Source organism: Salvelinus sp. IW2-2015, unplaced genomic scaffold (assembly GCF_002910315.2).
Source record: "Salvelinus sp. IW2-2015 unplaced genomic scaffold, ASM291031v2 Un_scaffold2827, whole genome shotgun sequence".
Classification (NCBI taxonomy): domain Eukaryota; kingdom Metazoa; phylum Chordata; class Actinopteri; order Salmoniformes; family Salmonidae; genus Salvelinus; species Salvelinus sp. IW2-2015.
The window spans coordinates 46,897-57,052 of NW_019944127.1; the positions used below are offsets into that span (position 1 = coordinate 46,897).

Here is a 10,156-nt window from a genome sequence, read left to right on the forward strand (position 1 = left end):
TGATGGAGCCACGCAGCGGCAGAATAAGCAGCAGGCATGATGGGAGTCCGCAGAACGGCATGTTCCGGAGGCTCCTCCAGAACGGCATTGATGGGAGTCCGCAGAACGGCATGATGGGAGTTCAGCAGAACGGCCCATGATTGGGTTCACAGAACGGCATGATGGGACTGTCCGCAGAACGCATGCATGGGAGTTCAGCAGAAGGCATGATGGGAGCTTCAGCAGGAACGGCATGATGGAGTTCAGCAGAACGCCATAAAGGGGGGATTGCGGCCATGCCTCAGCAGGTGTACGGAGTACAGCAGGTCAGCGACAACAGTGAACATCACTCAGGTGAGACACACAGATGTGTGTTTGACTGCGCTATGAGGAATATGTGTGTAACAGGATATTTACATAAACTGAACAATTTTAATAAAGTATTCAAACCTGTGTTTGTGTTTGCGGTCGTTTGTGTTTGTGTTGGGTTTGTTGTGTGTGTGTGTTTGTGTTGTGTATTGTAGTTGTGTTGTGTGTATGTGTTTGTGTATGTGTAATGTGTATGGTATGTGTTTGTGTTTTGTTTTGTTTGTGTATGTGTTTGTGTTTGTGTTTGGTTTGCGCGCACGCTTTCTTCTCACCAGATGACCCACAACATGGCGGACTGAACCTCTACGAGCCAACGGCATGATGGGATACGCGGTCGCACATGGAAGGACCAACGACTCAAAGCTCCAACCACGTGATGACATCACACATCTGGAAGTGATGTCATTATCTGAGAGGAAGTGCAGTTGATGTCACTGGAGCAGCAGTTGTGCTGGAAGGTTTGGACTTTTCTACCTAAAACTCTCCATCAAAACAATTAACAGGGGAGGAAGAGTGAGAGAAGAGGAGGGAGAGAGAGGAGAGGATAGGAGGGAGAGGAGTGGAGATAGGAGGGGAGAGGAGAGGAGTGGAGAGGAGAGGAGATAAGTTTATATATGAGCTATTTCTAGCTCTCGCTCTTCTCTCCTCTCCTATCCTCTCCTCTTCACTCCTCCTCTCCTCTCCTCTCTCCCCCTCTCCTCTCTCTCTTCCTCCTCTCCTCTTCACTCCTCTCCTCTCCTCTCCTCTCCTCTAATTCAAGAGCCATTTTGCAGGATTTCCATTGCTTGCCTTCAGATCATTTCTACGACCAATCAAAGACAGGGCTCAGAGGTGAAGGATCACAGAAGTCACACTGAACTGGGACCACAGCATAGAATACATCTCATATCCAGTGTGTGTGTATAGTGAGTGACTGTGTGTGCATGCTTAACTATCTCTCTGAGTGTAATTGTAATCGTATCAGCCTTATTCCCATTGAACTCTCAACCTGAACTATTTCCTGTGAACTCATCCCAACTAAACTATTCCTAGGTAACTCACCCAAACTGAACTATTCTGGTGAAACTCATCCACTGAAACTATCCTGATAACTCATCCAACTGAACTATCCTGTTGAACTCATCCCAACTGAAACTATTCCTGGTAACTCATCAAACTGAACTATTCCTATGAACTCATCCCAACTGAACTATTCCTGTTTGAAACAGACTTCAGTTAGTTGGTGTCCACCCTAGTCTGTATAGATGAGTTGCATTCCAAGTGGCACCCTAATCCCTTTATAGTGCACTACTTATGACTAAGGCCCTATGAGGATGCAGACTTGGTGTAAGTAACTTGCTGTACTAAAGGCTCCATTACCTACCATAGACCCTTACCTTCTCTATATCACAGGGTCTCCAACGCAACTCCTGGAGGCTTTTTGGAGGAAAAAACACAGAGGTGTACAATTACCAAATGCCATCCTTATCCCTTTGAAGTGCACTACTTTTGACCAGAGTAATGTATGCCGTTTGACACACCCTAGAATTATTCCAGATCAATTGTCGACCGGCTAATCAGAAACCAAAGATGACAGAGAGAGCTTTATAATGGCTATAATGGCTAAATGCTAGTAATGGCTAGTGAGATGTGTTGGCTGGGCATCGCTATTGAACTAAACTGTTTTAGCGTACAATGATTATATAATATTAGTTATCTTTCTACTCATAGGCTACATTCTATAACTGCAATACATATTTGATGGCTATAAATGTTTATGTTACAGGAATAAAATTAGCAGGTATGCAGTCTAGCTAATAACCCTACAGGATAGAATTGTACAGGTATGCTAGTCTAGCTAATAACCCTACAGGATAGAATTAGACAGGTATGCTATAGTCTAGCTAATTTACATTTACATTTAAGTGCATTTAGCTGACGCTCTTATCCAGAGCAACTTACAAATGGAAAGTCATACATATTCATTCTCTGGTCCCCCGTGGGAATGAACCCACAACCCTGGCTTGCAAGCGCCATGCATCTTACCAACTGAGCACACAGGACCACATAGAATATAACCTACAGAAGATCAATTGCAGCTATACTACAGTAGACAGGTTATGCTAGTCTAGCTAAATAAACACAGATAAGAATTAAGTTATGCTTAGTTCTAGCTTAATAACCCTACAGGCTAGAATAGCAGTTAATGCTAGTCTAGCTAATAACCCTTACAGGATAGAACTTAGCAGGTATTGCAGGTTAAGCTAATAAAACTACGGATAACGTTAGAGGTATTGCTATAGCTAGCTAATAACCTACAGATAGATTAGCAGGTTCTGTAGTCTACTAATTACACCTACAGGAATAGAATTATGCAGGTATGCTAAGTCGCTAAACTAATAATAGAGGTATATCTCTAAAACCAGATAGATTGAGGCAGTAGAACTGGATAGCGTAGCAGTATGCTAGTCAGCTAAACCCTACGGAGTTGGAATTAGCAGTATGCTAGTCTAAGCTAAATAACCCTACAGGATAGAATTAGAGAAAGGTATGCTAGCGTCAGCTAAATAAACCCTAAACCGAAATTAGAATTAAGCAAAGGTAGCCTTTATGGTATAGTCTAGAAGAAATTATATATGACAAGCCACAGATGAACTAGCAGGGTATCTGCTAGTCTAGCTTATAAAAACCTCTTGACATGGATAGAATTAGCAGTGATATTCTAGAATCTAAGCTTAATATAACACCTTATCAGAAATAGTGTCTTAAGTTATATCTTAGATCTAGCGTAATAAAATCCTTACATGTAAGATAGGATAGACATGTAGCAGGGTATATGCTAGTCTAGCTATATAAGACTCCTACAAAAGATAGAATTAGCATTAGCTAGTCTAGCTAATAACCCATACCAGTGAGTTAGAATTAGCAAGAAATCTCATGTCTTAAGTATGCTTAGCTATTAATAAAACCTAACAAAAGTTAAAAGAAATAAAAATAAAATAGCAGGCCCCTATGCTTAGTCGTATGAAGTGTGGCATTAATAACACACCAATACAGAGTGAAATTAAGCTTATCAGTATGTCTATTGCGTGAGCTAATAAACACTACATGCATAATAAGAGTAGCACGGTTGTGCTAGATCTAGCTAATAACAACACTACTAGAGATAGTAATTAGCAGATAAATTGGCTATTGTCTACTAATAACATCCCTGAACAAAGATAGAATTAAGCAGTTATGACTAGCTCTAGCTAATAACCCTACAGGATAGAATTAGCAAGTATGCCTAGCTAGCTAATAACCGCTTACAGCGTGTAGTATAGATGATTAGCGAGGTTGATGCATAGATCTAGCTAATAACCCTACCAATAAAAAAGCAGTACTGTCTAAGTGTCTAGTCTAATAACCCTACGAGCGGATATCAATTAGCAGTATATAGTTCTAAAACTTAATACTATCAAACAGGATCGTAGAACTGTGATCAAATGGTTGAATATGATACTAATTAACAGAGCTAAATAAACACCTTTAAGCAAGAACCTAGAATAAAAAGAGCACCCGGTATTGCTTTAGTCTAGCTTAATAGACCCTACCAGATAGAGGAATTAAGCAGTATTGCATAGTGTATCTAACTAATAACCCTTAACATGAAAATAGAATTGAGCCGAGTATAAACTTAGTCTAGCTAATAACCCTTAGCCTAAGATAGAAAATTAGCATGAGTGTGATGCTAATGTCTTAGCAATATTAAAAACCCTAACAGATAGAATTAGCAGGTATGACTTATGTTCTAAGCTCATATAAACGCCCATAACAGGAATTAGGAATAGCAGGTTACTGCTCTAGGTTACATAGCTAAATAGATAAAACCTATACAGCTAAGACTACGACATATATCAGTAGAACTAGTCTAGCTAATATAAACCCAAATACCATGCAAATAGTATATTAGCAAGAAAGATGCAGTCTAAGCTAATCAACGCTCTACAAGTAGCACTTAGCAGGTGAGCTATCGAGCTAATAAATAAACCTCTACAGCGAAACATAGAAAATTAGCAGAGATGAGCTAGTGTAGCTAAATAAATCCACAGATGGTGACTAAAGATGAACAATAAACAGAGTGCTATGTTCTAGGCAATATCCTAACAGTAGATAGAAATTACAGATAGTCTAGTCTAAAGCGCCATAGTAACCCATACTAGTCAAAAGATAGAATATTAGCAGTATATGCTAGTCTAGCATAATGTAGACTCCTAAACAGATAGAATTATGGCAAGATAGCTAAAAGTCCTGAGCATAATAACCACTTACAGGGATAGAATTAGCAGGTATGCTAGTCTAGCTAATAAACCTACAGGATAGAATTAGCAGGTATGCTAGTCTAGCTAATACACCTACAGTAACGGCTCATTCTCGTATGAGCAATTGAGCATATCAACTCACTGTGCTACGTCTAGGGTTGCAAAAATACGTACAGTATAATAAAAAAAAAAAAAAAAAACTGGTTTTCCAAAAATTCTGGTTGGAAGATTCGTCTAAGATTCTGAGCAATGTGTTAATGACCACACTATGTGTATCTCTGAGTTAGGTTCAGGGGGAGTCAATTCAGTCGATTCGTGAAATATTTTTTTTTAAAGCATTTTAACAATTCAGGGATTTAATTGAAACTTACCAAATTTCAACTTCTGAATTGACTGAATCGAGAATTGAACTGAGCCCAACCTCTCTAAATGTGTTCTGTCCTCCCTCAATCTCGGACCCGACACCTGAAGTTAGTTCAATCTAAAAGAAAAACTTCTCGATGTCATTGACTATGTTGTTCCTATGAATGTATTCAGGCTGTCTGTGTCTATGACTATACTATCAGTGTTAGTGTCAATGAATGTAACTCTTTGAATGTTTTCTGACAGTGTCTGAATGTATTTCAGTTTCCTTAGGACTACTCATGTTCTGAGTCCACCAATATCAGACCTCTGAATGTCAGAGTGCCCAAATGCCGCTCTCCTCCCTACATAGTGCACTACTTTTGACCAGAGCCATCAAAAGTAGTGCACTAGGGGATAGGGTGCAATTTGGGACGTAACTCAACCTGTTGATCAGCCTGTTGATCAGCCTGTTGATCAGCCTGTTGACCAGCCTGTTGATCAGCCTGTTGACCAGCCTGTTGATCAGCCTGTTGATCAGCATGTCGATCAGCCTGTCGATCAGCCAGTTGATCAACCTGTCGATCAGCCTGTCGATCAGCCTGACGATCAGCCTGTAAAACTGTTGAAGACGTTCAGGTTGAGGTTTTCAGTTCAGACAGCAAGCAAACATTTGTTGTGTTTTACTTGTTTAAAAAAAAAAATCTGTGAAACAAATGAGACGATCAGCAATTGGCCATTGGGTACATGTCAATCATTCCTCAATCAGCCCCACCCCCATTGCTGTTTACTTACACACACACACAAAAATACACGTTTTATCTGTTTATTATTGTTATTACTAGGCTATTTAATAGTGATTATTCTTAAAATACCATGATGAGGTCAATAATGTAAATGTTTCATTCACAAAGACGTCTTTCCACATTCTGAAGGCCACTGTTCAGACATTACCGTACGAGGCTAGCAAGAAAGTGTTTGTATAGAGCAACACGCAGCACGTTGGCGTTAGTTATAATATTTGTTGCCAACTTGTGAAAAAGAGGGGCAGAGAGAGGAGGGGAGAGAGAGGAAGGACAGAGCAGAGAGACGCAGAGAGAGAGACGGCAGAGAGAGAGAGAGAAGCAGAGAGCACGAGAGAAGAGAGACGGCAGAAGGAGAAGGCACCAGAGAGCGAGGAGAGAGCAGAGAGTAAGGCAGAGAGCAGGCAGGCCAGAGAAGAGAGGCAGAGGCGAGCAGAGAGCGAGGGGCAGAGAGAGAGAGAGGCAGACGAGAGAGAGAGGGCAGAGAGAGAGAGAGGCAGAGAGGAGTGAGAGGGGAGAGAGGGCCAGAGGGGAGGAGAGAGAGAGGGGCGAGAGAGAGAGAGGCAGGAGAGCAGAGGGAGAGAGAGAGGAAGAGAGGGGCAGAGAGAAGAAGAAGAGGGCAGAAGGAGAGAGAGAGGAGAGAGAGAGAGGGCAGAAGACGAGAGGGAGGCAAGAGAGGGGCAGAGGAGAGGAAGGCAGAGAGAGAGAGAGGAGAGGAGAGAGAGAGAGAGGGGAGGAGAGAGAGAGAAGCGGGGGCAGAGAGAGAGAGGGCAGAGAGAGAGAGGCGAGAGAGAGAGGGCAGAGAGAGAGAGAGCAGAGAGAAGAGGAACAAGAGAGGAGAGAGAGGGAGAGAGAGAGAGAGGCAGCAAGAGAGGCAGAGAGAGAGGGCAGAGAGAGGAGGGCAGAGAGAGAGGAGGCAAGAAGAGAGGCAAAGAGAGAGAGGAGAGAGAAAGAGGCAGAGGAAGAAGAGAGAGAGAGAGAGAGGGCAGAGAGAGAAGAGGCAGGAGGAGAGAGGGGCAGACGAAGGAGAGAAGAGGGAGGAGACGGCACAGAGAGAACAGAGGAGAGAGAGAGAGCAGCAGAGAGAGGGGAGCAGAGAGAGAGAGCAGAGAGAGAGAGGGGGCAGAGAGAAGAGGGGGCAGGAAGGGAGAGAGTGGCACGAGGGAGGGAGCAGAGAGAGACAGAGAACGCAGAAGAGGGGCAGAACGAAGAGAGGAGGGGCAGTAGAGAGAGACAGGAGAGGAGAGACGGCAGCAGAGAGACAGAGAGAGAGGCGGCAGAGAGAGACGAGAGCAGCAGGCGGCAGAGAGAAGAGAGAGGCCAGACGAGAGAGAGAGCGACGAATGAGAAGGCAGAGAAGAGAGACGGGCAGAGAGAGAGAGAGAGAGAGAGAGAGTCAAGAAAACAAGCAAGAGAAGAGCCGAGAGAGCAAAGGCAGAGAGGGGTCAAGAGAAGAAGAGAGAGAGAATAACATCTAACTACAACTAACTAGGTTATAAGTAGTATAGTCATCAGCACAGCACCTGTAGACCAGACCAGGCCCATAGTACTTTGTCCTTAAGTAAGCTATTCTAAATGGTGGTTACATTTCTTAGATCCAACTCACAGTTTCTACTTGAAACAACCACACACCTCAGCTCATGTCAATCAGAGTAATACTGAGGAGTAAAGAGGGGTGGGGTTAGTTTGCGTTTAGAGAGTTATAGTCTTCTTAGATCAGGGCTGCTGAACCCTCCTGTAGGTTGTTGCTCCAACCCTTAGCTGACATACCTGATTTAGCTAGGTAAGGTGTTGGTGAGCAGTGTTGGGTTGGGCGGACCCTGCAGGAGAAGAGCTCTCCGTGAACATGGTTGGGCAGCCTCGTCTTGGATCAACACCAGGCAARAGCTGACTTACAGTGCCTTCAGAAAATATTCACACCCCTTTTTCCAACATTTTATTGTGTTACAGCTTGAATGTAAAATTTATAAAATTTTGATTTTGTGTCATTGGCCTTAATGTCAAAATGTAATTAATTACTTAAAAATGAAAAGCTGAAATGTCTTGATCACCACACAATGATCTGTAAGGTCCTTCAGTTGAGCAATGCATTTCAAATACAGATTCAACCACAAAGACCAGGGAGGTTTTCCAATGCCTCATGAAGAAGGGCACCTATTGGTATATGGTTAAAAAATAAAAAAAAGCAGACATTGAATATTCCCTTTGAACATGGTGAAGTGTTTAATTACACTTTGGATGGTGTATCAATACACCCAGTCACTACAAAGATACAGGCGTCCTTCCTAACTCAGTTGCCGGAGATGAAGGAAACCTCTCAAGGATTTCACCATGAGGCCAATGTTGTCTTTAAAACAGTTAAAGAGTTTAATGGCTGTGATAGGAGAAAACTGCGGATGGATCCACAACATTGTCGTTACTCCACAATACTAACCTAAATGACAGAGTGAAAAGACGGTAGCCTGTACAGAATACAAATATTCCAAAACATGCATCCTGTTTTCAATAAGGCATTAAAGTAAAATCCCCAAAAACACATAACTGAGTACCACTGTTCATATATTCAAGCATTGTGGTGGCTGCATTATGTTATGGGTATGCTTGTCATCGGCAAGGGCTAGGGAGTTTTTTAGGATAAAAATCAATGAAATAGAGCTAAGAACAGGCACATTCCTAGAGGAAAACCTGGTTCAGTCTGCTTTCCACCAGACACTGAGAGATACATTCACCTTTCAGCAGGACAATAACCTAAAACACAAGGCCAAATATACACTGGAGTTGGTTACCAAGATGACATGTTCCTGAGTGGCAAGATGACATGTTCCTGAGTGGCATAGTTAAGTTAAAATCAGCTTGAAAATCCATGGCAAAACTTGAAAATGGCTGTCTAGCAATGATCAACAACCAACTTGACAGAGATGGAAGAATTTTCTAAAGAATAATGTGCAAATATTGTTTAATAAAGGTGTGCAAAGCTCTTTGAAACTTGCCCAGAAAGACACACAGGTGTAATCACTGCCAAAGGTGATTCTAACATGTATTGACTCAGGGGTGTGAATTCTTATGTAAATTAGAGATATCTGTATTTCATTTTCAATAAATGTGTAGACATTTGTAAAAACATGTTTTCACTTTGTCATTATGGGGTATCGTGTGTAGATGGATGGGGAAAAACATGTTTAATCCATTTTAATTTCAGGCTGTAACACAACAACATGCGGAATAAGTCAAGGTTGTTATGCTGATGAATGAGGACCCAAAAGCGACGTAATAGAAAACAGAGTCTTTATTCCAGTATCAAACAAACAATGATTCTCCTGGATATTATCAAAGGTAAATCCAAAACAGGAAACTGAAATCCTCTCGTCAGTAGAGAGGAARGACTGGAGACGCGACCACAGACTGCAGGTCGCTTCAGGAAGGCACAGGCCGTAGCTGACATAGACACCTGCTCACACGCAGCATCTGAAGAAGGCAAAAACACGACAGGGCGGAACAAGGACACAGGACAGCAAACATCAAACAAGAATCCGACAAGGACAGAAGCGGAAAACAGAGGGAGAAATAGGGACTCTAATATTCCGGAGACCTCGGAAGGCCAGGAAGTAGCTGGTGGCACGAGACGAAGACTCTGAAACGGTCCAGAGAGATCGGAGACCTGAGCGGCCAGGGTCTCAACGGCATGACGAGCAGCAAACAATTCCTGCTCGTGTCTGCCGAGCATTGCTCCCTGGAACTCGACGGCAGTGTTGAGAGAATCCATAGTCGCGGGTCCATCTTGGTCGGATTCTTCTGTTATGCTGATGAATGAGGACCCAAAAGCGACGTAATAGAAACAGAGTCTTTATTCCAGTATCAAACAAACAATGATTCTCCTGGATATTATCAAAGGTAAATCCAAAACAGGAAACTGAATCCTCTCGTCAGTAGAGAGGAACGACTGGAGACGGCGACCACAGACTGCAGGTCGCTTCAGGAAGGCACAGGCCGATGACATAGACACCTGCTCACACGCAGCATCTGAAGAGGCAAAAACACGACAGGGCGGAACAAGGACACAGGACAGCAAAACAACACAAGAATCCGACAAGGACAGAAGCGGAAAACAGAGGGAGATAGGGACTCTAATCAGAGGGCAAAATAGGGGACAGGTGTGAAAGAGTAAATGAGTCGTTAGGGAATGAGAAACAGCTGGGAGCAGGAACGGAACGATAGGAGAGAGAGCGGGAGAGGGAGAGAGGGAGGAGGAGAGAGAGGATAGAAAGAGGAAAGAACCTAATAAGACCAGCAGAGGGAAGCACAGGGACAAGACATGATGATCAAAACACTGACAAAGGTGCTGTATCTGCAGAGATCTTGATGTCATCTCAGCTGTAGATGAAT

General features: G+C 42.9%; 1 long non-coding RNA gene across 1 annotated transcript; it reads left to right on the forward strand.

Annotated features, from left to right (window-relative positions):
- The first annotated feature begins 3,573 nt into the window (after positions 1-3,573).
- On the forward strand, positions 3,574-5,706 carry LOC139025544 (uncharacterized). Its single transcript, XR_011477136.1, has 2 exons — positions 3,574-3,607; positions 4,656-5,706. It is a non-coding gene; the product is annotated as an uncharacterized lncRNA (long non-coding RNA).
- The last annotated feature ends 4,450 nt before the right edge of the window (positions 5,707-10,156 follow it).